Genomic DNA, 19929 nt, shown 5'->3' with positions numbered 1-19929 from the left:
GCTGCCTGCTCGTACAATAGTGGCGTTTTAAAAATCTTGTACATACTGCTTCTGTTCTGTGCCCTCGCAGACCTGAACTACAGAAATGCCCTTTGCCTACACTTGTGTGTCAAGCGTCAGTGGATTTTAAGATGAAGCGATCTGCTAATTGTGAAGAGTGAGAACTCGGCTAATTACACAGTCAAGTTTAATTTCAATGTCTCCCCCTTGGATGGAGAAGATCTGAGGCTTTGAAAGAAGTTGGGAGTGGGGATAGAGAGGGGGGGTTGGCGTTTAATTTTTTTTTGGGGCTTTTCTTCCACTAATCCGTCTGATTCGTGCTAATTTTCCTGTGCCGCCGAATCAAAGGGACTATTTACAGCTCTAAATGGGAGAAGTTTTAACGTGCCTGGCGTGTGAGAGAGGGAGGCAGTGAGAAAGACAGGGGCGTCGGGTCATTTTACATTCCAAGCGCTCCAGCAGAAGTAAGTGATTTTTATCTTGGGCTGTTATTTGTTTGCGTTTGTGAGCTGGCGGGGATGTTGGAAATGTATATGTGGGAGGATCAAGGGGTTGCTCCCTGGCGTCTTGCAACAAACGGCAGGATGAGATCAGCTGCTCCGATCAATTAGCTACCCGAAACCGAATGGCTTCCAACTGCTGGTAATCTAACCCTTAATATGTCATCTTCCATTCAAGCTGGGGTCTCCTGGTCTTGGGGAGCCCCAGTCAGTCTTACAGGTCACCCTGAATCAGGGGTCTCCTGGTCTTGGGGAGCCCCTGTCCAGTTATTCTTCTAGGTCACCCTGAATGAGGGGTCTCCTGGTCTTGGGGAGCCCCTGTCCAGTCAGTCTTACAGGTCACCCTGAATCAGGGGGTCTCCAGCCCTGGTCTTGGGGAGCCCCAGTCCAGTCGGTCTTACAGGTCACCCTGAATCAGGGGTCTCCTGGTCTTGGGGAGCCCCTGTCCAGTCAGTCTTACAGGTCACCCTGAATCAATGTTGCCGTGTAGTATATAGATGCGTTTTTTTTTCAATCTCAGCACTTTGAAGTCTGCAGAGCAGGGAGTGCTGATCTAGAAGGGAGTCTATGATCCCACACTTGCGGAAGTGTCTTCCTTTCTTATCTATCGCTACTAATTCCTGACACTTCTAGAGCACTTTCCTGGAGCCTCCACTCAGATCTCTGTACAGGTCATGGGGATCCCCTCCACCCCCCAGCAGTGTGTACCCCCACCTGGATGAGGCGCCAGTCCGCTCCCCACACCCCAGCTCTCAGTGGGGAGGAGAGCAGAGTGATGGAGCCAGTTCAGAGAGGGGGGTTATTAGGAGGCCATGATGGGTAAAGGCCAGGGGGGAAATTTGGCCAGGACACTGGGGTAACACCCCTACTCTTCTAGAGAAATGTCCTGGGATTTTTAATGACCATGGAGAGTCAAGACCTCGGTTTTACGTTTCATCTAAAGGCGTGTTTTTTACAGTCTAGTGTCCCCCGTCACTATACTGGGGTATCAGGACCCACACAGACCGCAGGGTGAGCGCCCCCTACTGGCCCCCACTAAGACCTCTTCCAGCAGCAGCCTCAGCTTTCCCAGGAGTCTCCCCTCCAGGTACTGGCCAGGCTCACCCCTGCTGAGCTCCAGTGGGGCTGTGGCAGGGTGGTCTGGCTGCTGGCAATATTCCTAGATATCATTAGGAATCCCACATCCCAGGAATTTGATTTCAAAATCCTGACTCCCGTCTTTCCCAGGAGCGGAGGCAGGGCTCTTTAAAATGAGACAGAAGAGGAGGAGGAGGAGGAGGAGAGGGGTGGGGCGCTGAAGAAAAAGCCACACGGATATCCAGACTCCAGTCTCGTCACACGGGGCCCGCAGGCCACCAGAAACTCAATCACATCGTAATTACCCAGGAAAAGTAATGAATTGAACGGGCTCGGAGACAGAGGAGGTAGGAAGATGGGATAGTGAATCAGGGAGCCATCACCTGATCCCGATAAGGCATCCAATATCCGAACCTCCCAAACAGCCTCCCTTGCCTTAATTAATTATTACCTCCAGTTTGTTGGGGGGGGGGGAATTAGAATATTTTAACCCACCAAATTTGAAATCGCCAGGTGCCAGAGTCTCTCCTTGTCACAGCTTTTAGCTTTACGGGCTGTTGTTTATTTTTGTTTTGAAAGGCGGTTGAGCTGCTGGTATTGGGTAATCAGCTTCAACATCGTGGTTGGGGGCGCGGCTTGTTCCACACTCCCACCACCCTTTGTGTAAAGAAGTGCCCCCCCCGCCGCTCTTGGTGTTGAATCCACTTAAAACGGATGCGCTGAGCTGGCCGGGTGCTTTAGCCCTGCTGCGCCCTGTTCATCGGGGCCATCCAGATCTGGGACAGCTGTTTCGGGAGGTGCCCTCTGCGGTGCGTGGCGCCATGCACATTGTCTCCTCACGGGGGGAGGGGGGGCCGCAGGGGCCACTCTGGTAGCGATGCCACCCCCCCCGTCGGGCCAGCGTGCCCTTTACAACCTCCGGAATATGATAATTAATATCCGCTAAATTTGAAAGGGGACCAAAAAAAGCCAACAATAATTTAATTTTTTGCTCATGCCTGTAAGTGGATTGACCTTTTCTAGTTCTCCGAGAGCAGCGAAGAGGGGCGACTCACTTGTGAGGATTTAATTAGCTGTGCCCGGGGCAGGGGGTTAGAGAGGGGGGGCTTCGGAAGAGGGCAGGGCCAGAGCGGACAGCGAAAACTGAATTGATTTTCTCCCTCGGCAGGAAAGCTGGATGATTTCCACGGACAGGGACAGCACGCGATACACAGTGCCTCCCAGGAGGAGCCCATCCCTGGCAGGGCAGCCCCGTCTTGAGCTGAGATCTTCTTTGCAGACGTTTATCTTCTTCCATTAACCCTTTGACCCACTGGAGCTCCGCAGGTGTGAGCCTGGCCAGTGCCTGGAGGGGGAGACTCCTGGGAGAGCTGAGGCTGCTGCTGGAAGAGGTGTGAGTGGGGCCAGCAGGGGGCGCTCACCCTGCGGTCCGTGTGGGTCCTGATGCCCCAGTGTAGTGACGGGGACACTAGATTGTAAACAGGCGCCGTCCTTCGGATGAGACGTCAAACCGAGGTCCTGACTCTCTGTGGTCATTAAAAATCCCAGGGTGTTTCTCGAGAAGAGTAGGGGTGTTACCCCGGTGACCTGGCCAAATTTCCCCCCTGGTCTTCACCCATCATGGCCTCCTAATAATCCCCCTCTCTGAACTGGCTCCATCACTCTGCTCTCCTCCCCACTGAGAGCTGGTGGTGGGGAGCGGACTGGCGCCTCATCCAGGTGGGGGTGCACGCTGCTGGGGGTGGGTGAGGGGATCCCCCTGACCTGTACAGAGCTCTGAGTGGAGGCTCTAGGAAAGAGCTCTAGAAGTGTCAGGAGTTTAATTATTAATGATTATTAAAAGGTGTTCAGTCTGGGCCTTCTTTTTCAGGACACGCCCTTGCTAAGTTCCAACTCCCCATGTGTGCTGGAAGTGTCTTTCAGCCAGCGTGCACACAGGCTTGTGTTGTGATCTGTAGTGCCGCGTGCCAGATCTGAACTCCGCGCAAGTCCCGACCACCTGTGATTCTTAATCTATCCCACCTGCCCAGGGCACAGAGCCCAACCCCACCCATCAGGGATCCCCAATTTCTCTCCTCCCACTGCGAGTTTTAGGGTCACCCCGAGGTCAGCTGCGATGATATTGTTAGCTGCAAAGCAACTCTGGGGTACCTTTCAATAAGCAGGCTTTGATCCAACTTCAACCCTACTTCTCCTGTAATCAAGGTCTCAAACGGCAGTGCGGTCTGCTTGCTTACACTCAACTGCTCTCGCAGGAAGAGGCGGGCAAACCAGACATCCGGTTCCGGGGGGTCAGGCGACCTTTTGACCTTTGACCTTTACGTTGCGCTAACCTACGGCGCTCCCGGGTGCGAAACTCTTGTGGAGGCTGCTGTAGGGAATCACACGACTGACTGACACACAGACACACAACCCGGGACCGTCCAGTCCCTGCAAACTTTTCTATCACCCCCCCGAATGCACTCTCCCTAAACAGCAAACGTCGCGGCGCCCGCCATCAGCTTCTGTCTGTCAGAACGGGGACGTAAACCGAGCATAATGATCAACGGGAAGAAGAAACAGCCCCAGTGTCTGGCGCACACTTTATTAAACCCATGCATAAGCCCTGACGCGCGTACACATTTAGCAGAATAACAGGAGACAGGTCTGTCGGTTTCCATTCCCCCAGACGCAAGTCCTTATGTGCTTGAGCACCGCAGTCCTCGTTATGCGCTGGAAATAAAAGCCGAGCTGGAATACAGTAAAGAAGTTTGGTTTGTTTTTTGTTTTTTACTGTCTTTTTTCCCAGGTCTGTGTCCGCCGTCGGAGTTACCCGGCGTGAAGGGTGAGGCCGTGTGTGTCTTCATCATGAGGACGTCGAGTCTTGGCCTTCTGCTCCAGAAAGCAAACGGCATCTTCTGACGGGAGGTTAGCGTGGATGGATTTCGGCCGTGTGTGCAGGGGAGACGTTCCGGAGGCGTCATTTTCTCTAAATGAACGCGGGGGATTTAAAAACAAACAAAACCAACAAACGTGAAAGCGAGTGGACTCGAAACCGTCCTGGACACAGATCTCCTGCAGCGAGCGAGCGAGCAGGCAGGCACACGCGTGACCTCGTGTGACCCGGGACGTCTTCAGGCAGCTACAGAACACGGGGAAGGTTCTGCTGGGGGGATGTGGCCCCGGCGCTGTCCAGGCCGGGCAATTACAGCGATCTCCGTCACTTTGTGCAGATGCTGCCCCTTGCGCGGAAACGCGAAGTCGGCTGCGGACGTGAGATTTGTGCAGAGGCGCGGTCACGGCCTCCTGTGCGCCGTGGAGCAGCGTCTTTCCTTGCAGGGATGTCCGCTCGCTTTTCGCCTCTGTCTTCGGTTGCCTTTTGACACCTGGGTGTCGGGGGGGGGGGCTGTGGTCTCCCCCTGCTTGCGTTCTGCCCGATTCTCTGCTGAAATAATGGGGAGGGGGGTATATATCGGATTTGGGAAATGGGTATTTGATGTCCTGGATCCTTGGGACGCACTCCTTTTCACAAAGAGTGGCGGGTGCGTGGAACAAGCGGCCCCGCCTGGTGGTGGCACCCTGTATCCCGGCTGCTTTTCCAAAGTCGTGCGCCAGGATCCTTGGATTAGCGCAGGCTGAAGTTCCTGTCCTTTGTACCCCTTCCGGTCTCCCTGGCAGCCATGAGCTCTCCATGCAAGACAAAAATCCTGGGAAAGAATTGTTTTGAAACCACTTGCTTTGTTGCAGTTCAGAATTTGTTTTGGGTTCCCCCCGCTATGGTGAAACATTGGTTGAATGCAAAACGTCCCAATTCTGCAAGAGGTCTGGACTGTGCATGCATCAGCAGTGCCGAGCACAGCTGTAAGGAAGTGTTCTCTTCTCGGGTCTGTTTTTAACAACAGCTACCTTGAACAGGCGCCCGCTGTTGAGCTGAGATCTGTTCAGAACTCATGAGTCTGGGGGTGACCCGGTAGTCACCAGTAGTAATGGATCAAACAGTTAAAAAAACAGATGGATCGTGAAACACAATCATTGCTTAAAAGTCCAATTCACTGTTGTGGGAGAGCAGGAGTCTATCCCAGCAAGCATCGGGCACGAGGCAGGGTACACACTGGGAGAGACGCCAGTCCATCACAGGACACACACACAGGGCCAGTTTTCCCAGCAGCCCATTAACCTCCCGGGACTGCGGGAGGAGACTGGAGCAGCTGGAAGGAAACCTATGAAAACCCTGGGAAGAACATGCAAACTCCACACAGTCTGGGGCTGTGGATGCGACTGAAAAAGGCCCGGGCTAGGCCAGGTGTGTGTCGAAGGGGGCGTGTCTGCAGGTGATTGCTTCAGAGCAAGGCGAGCCACTTCTCCACCAGCTGCAGACTCCCAATTGGAAGGGTGTGGGCTTCAAAAAAAAAAAAAACTGAACGGCCTCCACCGGCGCCTGACCTTCCTGGGCCCCTGTTGTCGTAAATCTTGCGTGCAGCGGAAAACAAAAAAAACCAACACGCAACCAAAAGTCGAGTCCTATCTTCGTATCATCCATCAGGCCGACCGCCCCACTGGCTACGACAGAGCTATTTTTAAACGGCTGTCGTGTAACCCGGTCCACTCTCTTCGTCTCCTAGCAGATTTTTTTTTGGGGGGGGGGGGGGGTCTGATTTAATGAAACAGCTGAGCGGATCTTCTCTCTGGGAAGGCAAAAAAAAAAACCCCTCTGTCAGGAAAAGACGCATCGGAAGAGCAACATCCAAGGGCCGTGCGTGAAATGTTCATTAAAGCTATCCTCCGGCCCGCGCGTGCAGAGATCTAATCCTTTATGACGATGTGCAATTGGCTGTGAGTGTTCGGCGAATGTTATCAGATTTTTTTTTTTTAACGAGAAGAGCCCGCGCTGTTCGCTGGACGTTTTGTCCGGCGTGTTGGGTTGGGGGAGGTGCCCCAGCGTCAAGGCGATCTGCGCTTAAGCTTTCGGAGACGTGCCGACACATCACCGGGGCCGCGTGGAGATCGGCCCGGGCTGTTGTGTCTCCCCTGCAGTGTCGGACCGTGGAGCGTCGAGGGTCTTAGGGTCTTAGTCTCAGAGCGCTGCTGGGGCTCTGGACGCTGGGTGCCGTCTGTGTGGAGTTTGCACGTTCTCCTCGCGGTCGTGTGGGTTTCCCCCGCCGTCCACAGGCAGGCTGGGAGATGAATTGGCTTCTGGGAAAACCGGCCCTGGTGTGTGTGTGTGTGTGTGTGTGTGTGTGTGTGTGTGTGTGTGTGTGTGTGTGTGTGTGTGTGTGTGTGTGACACATCCTGTCCAGGGTGTAGCACGCTCTGCTCGTTCACATTGAGCTGTCAGAGCAGGCTGCATGGCGAAACTGCGCCCCAGAGAGCCCAGAGAGCCCCCCCCCTCCCCTTGAGCAAAGCTGTGCTCTGCGACGGCTGTCCTGCAGAGTGGGCGAGCCTGCTGGGTCCTTGCAGGGTGACCTTGTGTGGCTGCCACTCTCTCACTCTCTGTTTCTGTCTCCGTGCTCGGGGCTGCTGGGGCGTGAATGACGAAGCTGGCCGCTCAGTGGCGCCCCCTGGCGGGGTCACGCAAGCAGTGCAACAAGATTGCTGACGAGCCTTTACTGGATGGGGGGGAAGTATTGGCCAGCGTGGACCTGGGCAGCTGTGGAGAGGGGGATCCCAGTGTCCTTTTCTGGGGACCACCCTGGTGCAGCTCTGGGCCTGATGTGCGGAGGACAGCCAGTCACCCGATGTGCCCTGGGCGCGATCCACTTGTCGAAGTGGTGTGTGTCCCAAGCACAACGGAACGCCCTTAAACACCGTCTACCCTTCGTCCCCCCCCCTCCTCTTCCTCCATGGAGCGCAGGCAGACGAGCTCCCAGTGGGATCGGACTGCTCTGTGGCGGCTGGAGAAACGGGGATGTTAATTGCAGCTGACAGATGTTATTTCACGGCTGGGCGTTAATATATATTTTTCCCCCCTTCCTCTGTCTCTCCCCTACTTTTTGTTTTTTTTTTCCGCTGTGGGAATCGAGGAGGGATGAGGGCGGAGTGAGTCTCTGTGCCGGGAGATTTATTCCCCGTCTTGTGGGAGGGGGGGGGTGTGGCTGTCTGTTCACGTCTGTTTCCCTGAACCGGTCGTGGTGTCCAGACAGCAAGGCATTAATCTAGTCCTGGGCTTGCCAGCCAACGGTTCCTGGTGACCCACAAGTTAAAGAAGGCGAAAAACAGTCATGCGCTTCCAATTAAGCCAGTTATTAAGTCTGTAAAGTGTTCGGTTGTCTAACTGAGGGCTGGGCTGGGAAAAAAAAAAAAACACAGTTAAGGGGTGTGGCCTGTGAGCTGCTGTGTAGAGGGGTGTGGCCTGCAAGTTGCTGTGTAGAAGGGTGTGGCCTGTGAGTTACTGTGTAGAGGGGTGTGGCTGATGTCTAGAGGGGTGTGGCCTGTGAGCTGCTGTGTAGAGGGGTGTGGCCTGTGAGCTGCTGTCTGTGTAGAGGGGTGTGGCCTGCGAGCTGCTGTGTAGAGGGGTGTGGCCTGCGAGCTGCTGTCTGTGTAGAGGGGTGTGGCCTGCGAGCTGCTGTGTAGAGGGGTGTGGCCTGCGAGCTGCTGTCGGTGTAGAGGGGTGTGGCCTGCGAGCTGCTGTGTAGAGGGGTGTGGCCTGTGAGCTGCTGTCGGTGTAGAGGGGTGTGGCCTGCGAGCTGCTGTGTAGAGGGGTGTGGCCTGTGAGCTGCTGTCGGTGTAGAGGGGTGTGGCCTGCGAGCTGCTGTGTAGAGGGGTGTGGCCTGTGAGCTGCTGTCGGTGTAGAGGGGTGTGGCCTGCGAGCTGCTGTGTAGAGGGGTGTGGCCTGTGAGCTGCTGTCTGTGTAGAGGGGTGTGGCCTGCGAGCTGCTGTGTAGAGGGGTGTGGCCTGCGAGCTGCTGTCTGTGTAGAGGGGTGTGGCCTGCGAGCTGCTGTGTAGAGGGGTGTGGCCTGTGAGCTGCTGTCGGTGTAGAGGGGTGTGGCCTGCGAGCTGCTGTGTAGAGGGGTGTGGCCTGTGAGCTGCTGTCGGTGTAGAGGGGTGTGGCCTGCGAGCTGCTGTGTAGAGGGGTGTGGCGTGCGAGCTGCTGTGTAGAAACTGGCTGGTTCTCATTCCAGTTCGGCTTAATTACCTAACCGCAGTTAACTGAGCTAACGAGGGGGCCGACTGGAGTAAGTGTCGTTGCTCAGGAGTTTGGGTTCCATATTTTTACTTCTTCCAGCTTGTTAAAGAAGGCGAAAAACAGTCCCACGCTTCAAATTAAGCCAGTTATTAAGTCTGTAAAGTGTTCGGTTGTCTAACTGAGGGCTGGGCTGGGAAAAAAAAAAACCCCACAGGTAAGTGTGTGGGCCTTCAGGAACGGGACTGGCTACGCCTGCACAAGCAGCAAATAGATCCAGAAGGATAACTGCAAGAGGTAGAGCTGGACTCTTTGATCTGAAACTTCAGGAGCGAGCATACCTGAAGAGCCTGCAAATACGTGGGGCGATTGGGCCCACCCCTCTCTTCCGGATTCCTCCATTCCCCTCTTGCCTCTGTCCTGAAAGCATCCCCCCCCACCGCTGTCAGATCGCTGTTCCATCCACCCGCTACTCTCTGTGCAAAGACGCGCCTCCCGCTCTCCGCCCTGATCGCTCGGTGGGCTCCCTGGGTTTCTTCCCCAGCTGTCACACAGCGGTTTTACTGCCCTCCCACCTGCCTTGGCCCGTGACCAGAGTCTTGAGGAAGCGCTCAAGAGGTCCGATTCGGCGATGGCGTGCCCTGAGCTGGCAATGGAGAAAGAGGGGGGGCAGGGAGAGAGAGAGAGAGAGAGAGGAGGGGGTGCTCTTGTAAAACAGGAGCAGGGGGCTGCAGCGAGCGCGCTGTCGAAGAAGGAATCGAGAGGCGCCATTAAGCGGAGGAGAGGTATTGATTTCTTTCACAGAACCCTAAACGGAGCGGGCAGCCATGGTCCTCAGCCGGCCCGCTAATGGGTCCGTGATTGCTTTGCGGTAACGAGGCTGCGGCGGGTAATTTGGAGGCGGCTGTTACTCGGTAACGGAGCTCGGGATTTTCTTACCTGATCGATGGTCGTCCCGATTCTCTGCACGTGCTGAATGCAGCCAGGCTGGGTCTTCGGGATGTGCTGCAGCGGGCCGTGGGTGGGGGGTACCCACGAAATTCAGGACTGCACCTCGAGAAGGAAGTCCAAGCCAGGAGAAGACATGGCTTGCACAGCCATTGATATGCATTTGTGCAAGCTTCGGCAGTTGCACTGGGACTGTGCACTGATTTGCTGTTGTGATGATGTCACTGTTTCCCTGGTGCCGATTAGCCTCAGTAGCGCCCACTGCAGGGCAGGAGCAATGTGGGCAGCTCTGTTGAGCTATTTGTCTTGAATCTCCCCCAACACACACAAACACACTCTGCAAGACCGACTGAGCTCACAGCTGCCTGAGCATCTGACAGAGGACTGTCGCAGCTCTCCCTGGTAACACAGCCGGCCAGAAGGGGGCGATGTCACACAGAGAACGTTCCAGCCTAACCCGAGCCGGGCTGGGCCAAGTTTTGTGCTTGTGACAAAACCCAGATATACTCTGGTGAGTTTGGGTGTAGGTGGACTGTTTATGGGGGATGATATGGCTTCTGAAACCCTTGGACAGTTTGAGAGGGGACAGCTTTGAAATTTAAAAGCCCCTGACATTGTATTGCACCTTCGCTCAGATGAGTATTGGCGTTCGATTGCCTTCTGCAGCAAACAATAATACTAATCAGCCACTGCCATTCCTGCCATCAATCACATTGATTGAACCGCCGATTAGTGCTACTGATTTGATCTGGAAACTACAAGTAAGCTCATTTCTCTTCATTGATTAATAATTATATCATTAACATCAGTTTGCATGGTGGGGTGGAGGTGCCTCACATATGGGTTGGCTCCTGGTTAACCCAGGGGCATGCTGGCAGGTCGGTGGTCTTGATGAGCACATGTGGGATTTTTCACCATGGTGAAGAGCATCTTTTCTGAATGTCTCCTGCCATTGCAGAAGGGTGTGGCCTGTGAGTTACTGCATAGAGGGGTGTGGTTGCTGTGTAGAGGGGTGTGGCCTGGGAGCTGCTGTCTGTGTAGAGGGGTGTGGCCTGTGAGCTGCTGTGTAGAGGGGTGTGGCCTGGGAGCTGCTGTGTAGAGGGGTGTGGCTGCTGTGTAGAGGGGTGTGGCCTGGGAGCTGCTGTGTAGAGGGGTGTGGCCTGGGAGCTGCTGTGTAGAGGGGTGTGGCCTGGGAGCTGCTGTCTGTGAAGAGGGGTGTGGCCTGTGAGCTGCTGTGTAGAGGGGTGTGGCCTTTGAGCTGCTGTGTAGAGGGGTGTGGCTGCTGTGTAGAGGGGTGTGGCCTGCAAGCTGCTGTGTAGAGGGGTGTGGCCTGCGAGGGACAGAGAGAGAGGGAGTGAGAGGGACAGACAAAAAGGTGGAAAGAAAGAAGGAGAGAGTGGAGACACTGAGAGAAAGGAGGGGAGAGAAGTGACCTCCTCCCTCCATCCTCTACGCTGCTCAGCTCCCCTCACCGGAAAGCGCAGGGTTGCTAGGTGACCAGGCTGCTTCGGAGCCTCGGGGGGTTGAGATAAATTGCAGTGATGTCACAGGAGGTGAAAGCCAAGCACAAAGCGAACCTGGAGCGCCGGCTGCAAAAAAAAAGAAGAAAAATGGGGGGGGAGCTGAGGAACACTTTTCCTGGGAAAAATTACCTCAATTAATCTTACAGCTCCTGGTGCTGTAAAGCAAGGAGGGAGTGGGGGAAGGAAGGAAGAAAAGCATGTTACAGCAGGCTCATGGAGTCGGGGGGGGGGGGGGTCACATGGCCCTCCATCTTGGGGGGCGGGGGGGACTGAGAGGTTTCATGACTGACCACAGGGTTAATCTTCAGATGGGAGGGGGGTCTCAACCACTGGGACACCTTAGCTGGGGGAACAGACATCACGGGGCAACAGCCTTTCGAATCCAGGAAACTGTTTTGCTCACACACACACACACACACACAGAGCCGCACTCTAGTCCCGATTGCATGCGGCATTGATCCAGTGGAAAAACACAGCCCCCGGCGTGGGGGGCTATTGATCCAGCCTGTTAACACATCCGCACGCCCGAGTGCAGCTCTCCGGCTGGCCTGGCCGCGCTGGGCGAACTGGCGTATTCACCTTGTACAGGCTGAAGCACCACCCCCCCCCCATGATGTCTCTGTGTGACCGCCCGTCTGCCTGGCTGTGGTCAGCCCGTGTCCCAGTGAGATCAGGCTCTGGGACAGTGTGGTCAGTCTGTCTGTACCAGTGAGATCGGGCTCTGGGACAGTGTGGTCTGTCTGTCCCAGTGAGATCGGGCTCTGGGACAGTGTGGTCAGTCTGTCTGTACCAGTGAGATCGGGCTCTGGGACAGTGTGGTCAGTCTGTCTGTACCAGTGAGATCGGGCTCTGGGACAGTGTGGTCAGTCTGTCTGTACCAGTGAGATCGGGCTCTGGGACAGTGTGGTCTGTCTGTCCCAGTGACATCAGGCTCTGGGACAGTGTGGTCAGTCTGTCTGTACCAGTGAGATCAGGCTCTGGGATGGTGTGGTCAGTCTGCCCCAGTGAGATAGGGCTCTGGGACAGTGTGGTCAGTCTGTACCAGTGAGATCGGGCTCTGGGACAGTGTGGTCAGTCTGTCTGTACCAGTGAGATCGGGCTCTGGGACAGTGTGGTCAGTCTGTCTGTACCAGTGAGATCGGGCTCTGGGACAGTGTGGTCAGTCTGTCCCAGTGAGATCAGGCTCTGGGACAGTGTGGTCAGTCTATCCCAGTGAGATAGGGCTCTGGGACAGTGTGGTCAGTCTGTCTGTACCAGTGAGATCAGGCTCAGGGAAGGTGTGGTCAGTCTGTACCAGTGAGATCGGGCTCTGGGACGGTGTGGTCAGTCTGTACCAGTGAGATCGGGCTCTGGGACAGTGTGGTCAGTCTGTCTGTACCAGTGAGATCGGGCTCTGGGACAGTGTGGTCAGTCTGTACCAGTGAGATCGGGCTCTGGGACAGTGTGGCCAGTCTGTCTGTACCAGTGAGATCGGGCTCTGGGACAGTGTGGTCAGTCTGTCCCAGTGGGATCGGGCTCTGGGACAGTGTGGTCAGTCTGTCTGTACCAGTGAGATCGGGCTCTGGGACAGTGTGGTCAGTCTGTCCCAGTGAGATCGGGCTCTGGGACAGTGTGGCCAGTCTGTCTGTACCAGTGAGATCGGGCTCTGGGACAGTGTGGTCAGTCTATCCCAGTGAGATCGGGCTCTGGGACAGTGTGGTCAGTCTGTCTGTACCAGTGAGATCGGGCTCTGGGACAGTGTGGTCAGTCTGTCTGTCCCAGTGAGATCGGGCTCTGGGACAGTGTGGTCAGTCTGTCTGTCCCAGTGAGATCAGGCTCTGGGACAGTGTGGTCAGCCCGTGTCCCAGTGAGATCGGGCTCTGGGACGGTGTGGTCAGTCTATCCCAGTGAGATCAGGCTCTGGGACAGTGTGGTCAGTCTGTCTGTACCAGTGAGATCGGGCTCTGGGACGGTGTGGTCTGTCTGTCTGTACCAGTGAGATCGGGCTCTGGGACGGTGTGGTATGATCGTGTTCCGAGAACACTCTCTCCCTGTCTGCCTTTCCGTGGAAGTGTCCTTTCCCATCCCATTTCCTCACAGGGAGGAACCCCTGCGTCCCGCGCAGTGTCGTCCTACGCAACTGCTGTTCGTCTTTAAGGAAACGGTGGAAATGTACAAGTCCTGCCCCCCCCCCCACCACCCCTGCGGGACCGCCCTTGTGCTTCTCCTCTCCTGTCGCCCCCCCCCCCCGCGCCTCTCCGTCTCCGGCCCCGACGAGCCGTCACTCTGAAGTTTCCCTCGTCACCCTCACGTCAAGCGGCGCCCAGGCATTCGCTGACAGGTGGTGGCGGTCGGGCGGGGGGAGTTGTGTTGTTCGTCCCTGCCGGCTGCCAGTCTCATCAACGCCCGCCGACACCACCTCGGCCGAGAGCTGACAGCAGGTGAGAGATCCGGAGCAGCTGCCGCCCCTTGACCCTTGCCCTTTGCCCTCTGCCCTCCCCTGTCTGATCTCGCAAAGGCTGAAGGGGGAGTTTCCTGCTGATGGCTTGTCTGGGAGAGGGATTAAAAACAAACAAACAAACAAACAAACAAACAGGCTGTCTAGATCCGAGCAGGAGGGGACCAGGAGTCTCGCGGTCGGCCGCCGGCGTTGCTGTGCCAGTCTTTCTGTGTCGCCCTGTCTTCATGAAAGTCAAGTTATCATCCCTCCATCTTCTAACGGATTCTTCCACTTCAGGTCACGGGCAAGGGAGGGGGGGGGGCAGAGCCTATCCCAGCATGCAATGGGCACCAGGCAGGGTACACCCTGGATGGGACGCCAGTTCATTACAGGGCACACACACACACACCAGGGCCAGTTTACCCAGAAGCGAACTCACCTCCCGGCATGTCTCTGTGTAGAGGGGTGAGGGGGGTCCCACTTTGGATTGTGGGAGGAAACACATGCAAACACAGGGAGAACATGCAAACTCCACACAGACTGCACCCCCAGGTGCCCCCCAGCGCTGTGAGGCAGCAGTGCTCATCACGACATCACTGTGCCAGCTGAGACTCATTCACTCAGAAATTATTTTGTCTGAACTCACGGATTTGAACACCCATCCGTTCTGCAAACACACACACACACACACCGGCACACAACTTTACACAAAGAGGCACAGGGCCTCAGTCAGCTCCTGGGGCACACAGCTGACAAATGGGGCGCCCCCCCTCCCTCGAGTCCCAGCAGCAGGGAGAAACGAAAAAAAGAAAGAGAGGGAGGGGGGATGTTTATTAAATCACACGCGACATCGTTTGGCACAATCGCAGCTATAAGTGCGAGATGAGACAAGAGCAGGCGTCTCGCGCGCGTCGCGGCGCGGCGCCGCTTCGGAGGCGTGCGCGCACACGCAAACACACACACACACACGTGCACGTGCACGCACACGCACATTCGCTTGCGCGCTCGCTGCCGCCCGGTCCGTCAGATCTGGTCGTGAAAACGAGGTGGAGACAGTCGCCGGGCTGGCTGGCTGGTGCTGCTGATGACAAGAGAGGGAGCCGGCGGAGGAGGGACGCGGGATCGAACCAGCCCGCCCTGGGCGAAGCCTTCCTTCCTTGAACAAATTGTAAAGGGTTAATTAAGTGATGTTATTATGTTACATTCCACAGGTGTGAGTCATGCACATGGAGTACATTGGGGGACATTACATTTATTGCTGTCTGCCTACTGCTTGTGGCATTTTGGGTCGTAGTCTCAGTCTATGAATGAATTAAGACTTGCGATTCTGCTTCACACAGACTGAGATGTTGCGAAGAGGTGAGAGCTGATTAAAATTCACATAATCCCACAACGCACCTGCTGTTATCTCTTAAAAACACTACAACCCCGCGGGCTGTTCCTGACTCTCTCAGGATCGACTGAGAGGGTGAAAACAAGTGCAAAAAAACAAAGAAGTTAAAAGTCATCCAGGTGGGGCTGCACATGGGTGGAGGTGGAGGGGAGTCCCCATTACCTGTAAGGCGCTTTGAGTGGAGTGTCCAGAAAAGCGCTCTGTAAGTCTAAGCAATTATTAATTATGATTCTTATCACTGCAATAAATCCAAAATGCACACAGAAAAAAAATGTTACGGTCTTTAAATACTGTCTCACAGTACCGGGGGGTGCTGTCTGTGTGGAGTTTGCATGTTCTCCCCTGGTTTGTGTGGGTTTCCCAAAATTGTGCCTTGTGCCCGTTGCTTGCTGGGATTGACTCCATCTCTCCTGGCGGCCCTAAAGCAATTTCATCTAGATCTCCTCTTAACGTGCAAATTTGAAACCCCAGTGGAATCTCTTTCATGCTTCTGATTTTGTTTTTTCAGGATTGAGAGGCCTCATTTTTATGCCCAGCATTTTTTCTGCTTTTAGCGTGGGGGGGGTGGAGAGTGTACGTTCTGAAACCCGAGCCCGTGACCTTCCCTGTCTGCACCGCGCGCTGTCTGAGCCCTGCCTGGGATCCTCGTCCCATTAGAAGGAAGAACGCCGGGCAGGAGAGGCCAGGAGAGCAGCCCCCAGAGAGCTATCACCTTGCCTGCTCCTCGCGGCAGGTTACAGAGGCTCATCGCCAAACGCGCGTAGCCGGGCCCCAAGCGGCACTCAGATTACACCTCCCCGGGCCCTGGGCTGGGGGGAGCCACAGAGCGTTTTAACTGCTACTTGCATTACTGAGCCAGCAGGAGGCGCTGTCCCTCCCCCTTTCAGACATGGGCCGATCCGCTCTGGTTCTCCCCTCGGCAGTGGGAAGAGGCGCCGGAGGGTGGAGCTGTCCGTCTCGGGCAGACTTCCAAGATGTCCGGAACAGCCCTATCTTCTCCTCCTGCCTGGCAGAGACAGGGCTATCGCTTCTAGAGCTCCAGACAGGTCCCAGCCCCCAGTCTGTCTTCCCTGGCCGATGGATTGATAGCGACAGTCTAAATGATCAGGGACTGGGCATCACTGAGGCAGTCTGGGCTAGTGGTGAGAGCTGAGGCACTGGGAGAGAGAGTTGGAGGCAGTGTGGGCTAGTGGTGAGAGCTGAGGCACTGGGAGAGAGAGAGGGAGGCAGTGTGGGCTAGTGGTGAGAGCTGAGGCACTGGGAGAGAGAGAGAGGGAGGCAGTGTGGGCTAGTGGTGAGAGCTGAGGCACTGGGAGAGAGAGAGGGAGGCAGTGTGGGCTAGTGGTGAGAGCTGAGACACTGGGAGAGAGAGAGGGAGGCAGTGTGGGCTAGGGGTTAGAACAGTGCCTGAGGCACTGGGAGAGAGAGAGGGAGGCAGTGTGGGCTAGTGGTGAGAGCTGAGGCACTGGGAGAGAGAGAGAGGGAGGCAGTGTGGGCTAGTGGTTAGAGCTGAGGCACTGGTCGAGATGGTGTTCAGTTCCTGGCAGCTCAGTTCAACCATTATTCCACACAGCCTCCCTCTCAGGCAGAAATGCAGAACAGGGAGGCCAGTTAAATGTACTAGGGGGTATGTCCTCTTTTCTCTTCTACTGGCCCTTGAGTCAAACATACAGTTACTGCAAGAAGGTACAGAGCTGTGACACCACAGTTACCCTGAGAAAAACGCAGCAGACCGACCAATCAACCAGTCACAGCTCACCTAGTGCGATGTACCTTCCGTGCCCCGGCCAATCAGGATCCCCGCAGTGCGATGGCAGGTCACCGTTCCTTCACTGGTTAAAGAATGATGGCAGGTCCTGTCATTTCACTGGGTCTCCAAGCTCCACACAGCATCCCCTCGTTTCTGAGCGCGTATCTGTCACACGTGAATCAAAGAAGCCAGCTGTTGCTCTCCTTTTTAACATTAACATCAGTGCTGTGAAGTGCACAACTATAACGGGATTTAACGTCTTACATTTCAATGGCTGAGAACTCCAGGCGACCAGTGGAACCAGTTGGTTCATGTTGTTGTCTTGAAGAACAGGGGTTTCCTGTAATCCAAGGCCTTTACCCGAGGCTGCGATTTCCTCATCTTGTCATGCTGGAGGCTCAGTTAAATAAGTAATTGTAGTCCATCCCTCCAATTTCTAACGGCTTCATCCAAATCACAGTGGTGGAGGAGCTGGAGTCTATCCCGGTAAGCAACGCTCACAAGGCAGGGCACACCCCGGGCAGGATGCCAGTCCCCAACAGGGCACACACACAGCCACAGACTCACACCGGGGTCAATTCTCCTAGAAACCAATTACAGGGGAGCTGCAGTCTGCAGTCAGATGGGTTTTCAAATCTTGGTGACAAAATAAATTCACTGACGTTCTAGGACACTTTTTACAGTTTTCGAATTTAGCACACAATCGAGAAGTTTGCGAAAGTACAGTCAATCGCCGTTGTATCGAAAACCCCCTGGTCTTGCCACGGGCAAGAGCGAGAGTTCATGAATTGCAGCGTGAAGCGGCCCTTCCTGCTCACTAGTCCCTGTACTGACTAATGTACTGAGATGTGAAGCGGCCCTTCCTGCTCACTAGTCCCTGTACTGACTAATGTACTGAGATGTGAACCAGCCCTTCCTGCTCACTAGTCCCTGTACTGACTAATGTACTGAGATGTGAACCAGCCCTTCCTGCTCACTAGTCCCTGTACTGACTAATGTACTGAGATGTGAAGCAGCCCTTCCTGCTCACTAGTCCCCGTACTGACTAATGTACTGAGATGTGAAGCAGCCCTTCCTGCTCACTAGTCCCTGTATTGACTAATGTACTGAGATGTGAAGCGGCACTTCCTGCTCACTAGTCCCTGTACTGACTAATGTACTGAGATGTGAAGCAGCCCTTCCTGCTCACTAGTCCCTGTACTGACTAATGTACTGATATGTGAAGCGGCCCTTCCTGCTCACTAGTCCCTGTACTGACTAATGTACCGAGATAAGAGCGAATAAGTACAGGTTGTGCAGCAGATATTTCACCGCAGAAATGCTCCAGCGTGATCCGCAGGCAGAGTTAACCAGTGAGCAGTATTTGCCAGTGAAACCGTCTGGGAGAGGAGAGCAGTATTTCTACTGGATTAGAAGAGCTGGATCCACAAGCCTGCTTGTTTACAGGGTCACAGGGCCGCTCCACCTCACCGGGAGTCCTGCTGCCTCGTTCTGAATCCCAGAACATGGCGCTGAGCAGACCTGGAAATCTCCTCTCTTCTGTGATGTCAATGGGAGGTTTTGACAAGTGACTGTGTGCAGTTTACTGCCATTGTGGTTTGAAATGCGCACATCACTGGCGACTGAAACCAGAGCAGGCAGAGGAAACCCAGGCAAACTTGGGGAGGACGCGCAAACTCCACACAGAAGGGCGGGCCGAGTTCCCAGGGCTGAATTTGAACCCGGGGCCCCAGCACTGTGTGGCAGCAATCCTCACCCCTGTGCCACCCCCCCAACTTAATGGCAATTGATCGACGGTGTTTTCAACTCCTTATTATTCCGGACCAGCCACGAATATTGGATTTCAAGCGCGGAGATGAACGTTTCCGTGCTCTGTAACTCGGTACACGCGCAAACTGTTCCGCTCAGCTCTTCTGACCTTGCTGCCCCCTATCTGACTGCTGAATTCACGTTTTTTAAATAGAAGTTTCTGAAATCCAATATATCACCCAGACGATCTGGATTCCTCCGGCTCGCCGTGTGGCCCATTCGACTGAAATGTTAATCTGACGTTTTCTTGCACTCCGAGAATAATATTTATTTTTCCGGTTATTTACCATAAATGATTACACTGTCATGCAGCTCATTTCTGTAATATCTTTGATCAATGGCTCTACTGCCAGAAATAAGGCAGTAATCTCTTTTTCAGGGCATGGGTTTTATACGTGATATACGTTGTTAATAAATCAACTTGTAGCTGGCAGCCCAGCTACAGGTTTCTACATTTCATTTATGTTTTTCGCGATCGTTCTGTGTTTTTACAGTGCTAATATTTGACATTTAGCAAATGCCAGTTCGGCCCCAATCAGATCTGTGTGGTTGTTGTGGCACACGAACATGACAGACGCCGCTGGCGCGGAGCAGTTGCTGAAACCAAACGCATCTTCTCAGCTCCATGGATGGGAAATCCAACCAAGACGAAGGCCTGTTCTTTCGCTGTCCTTTCAAACCCGTGCCAGACGAACCCCGACTCCTGCGCTGGCCCACCCTCAATGGCTGCCCGGCCGATCTCTCCGGTATCAGAAAGGAAAGCGCAAGGGAAAAGAGGACGTCCGGTCACCCTAGCTGAAGCAATGGACTGGCGTCCCATCCAGGGTGTAGCCTGCCCTGCGCCTGTTGCCTGCTGGGATAGGCTCCGGCTGCCACCCTGCATTGAAGACATGGATAGAACACGGAGAGAGGGAGGAGCTGGCAGGAAAAAAAACTCCTGCCTTTCGCCAAACGGTGTCACGCATCACAGGAAGAAGCCACCGAGGGGCCCGCCGCTACTTAGGGGGCAGAGACTTGCAGGCAGATGCTCTTGAAGACGAGAGAGGAGGAGAGGCAGGAGAGGAAACTGGCTGAAGCCCAGCAGGTGCCGGCAATCAAGACAAAAAATGAACAAGGGGGGCTCAGTGTTTGTATCCCCATTAACTGCCGAGGGGCGCGCCGTTACTTAGGGGGCAAAGACTTGCAGGCAGATGCTCTTTCATGGAGTCCCCGAGCGGAGAGGGGATTCTGCCCTCCTCCCTGAAGGGCTCTGAAGAGAGCCCAGTCTGTACTCGTCTTTCCGAAGGAGGTGCTATTGGCTCGGCCCTTCAGCTGCAACTAAACTAAGATGGGATCTGGAGACTCCCCCAAGCATTCCCTACCACGCTGAGCTTCGTAGCTTTCTTGAATATATATATACAGTATATTACTT

The sequence above is a fragment of the Lepisosteus oculatus genome, chromosome 18 (genome assembly GCF_040954835.1).
Source record: "Lepisosteus oculatus isolate fLepOcu1 chromosome 18, fLepOcu1.hap2, whole genome shotgun sequence".
Classification (NCBI taxonomy): Eukaryota; Metazoa; Chordata; class Actinopteri; order Semionotiformes; family Lepisosteidae; genus Lepisosteus; species Lepisosteus oculatus.
Note: the sequence above shows the minus strand (reverse complement) of the source record.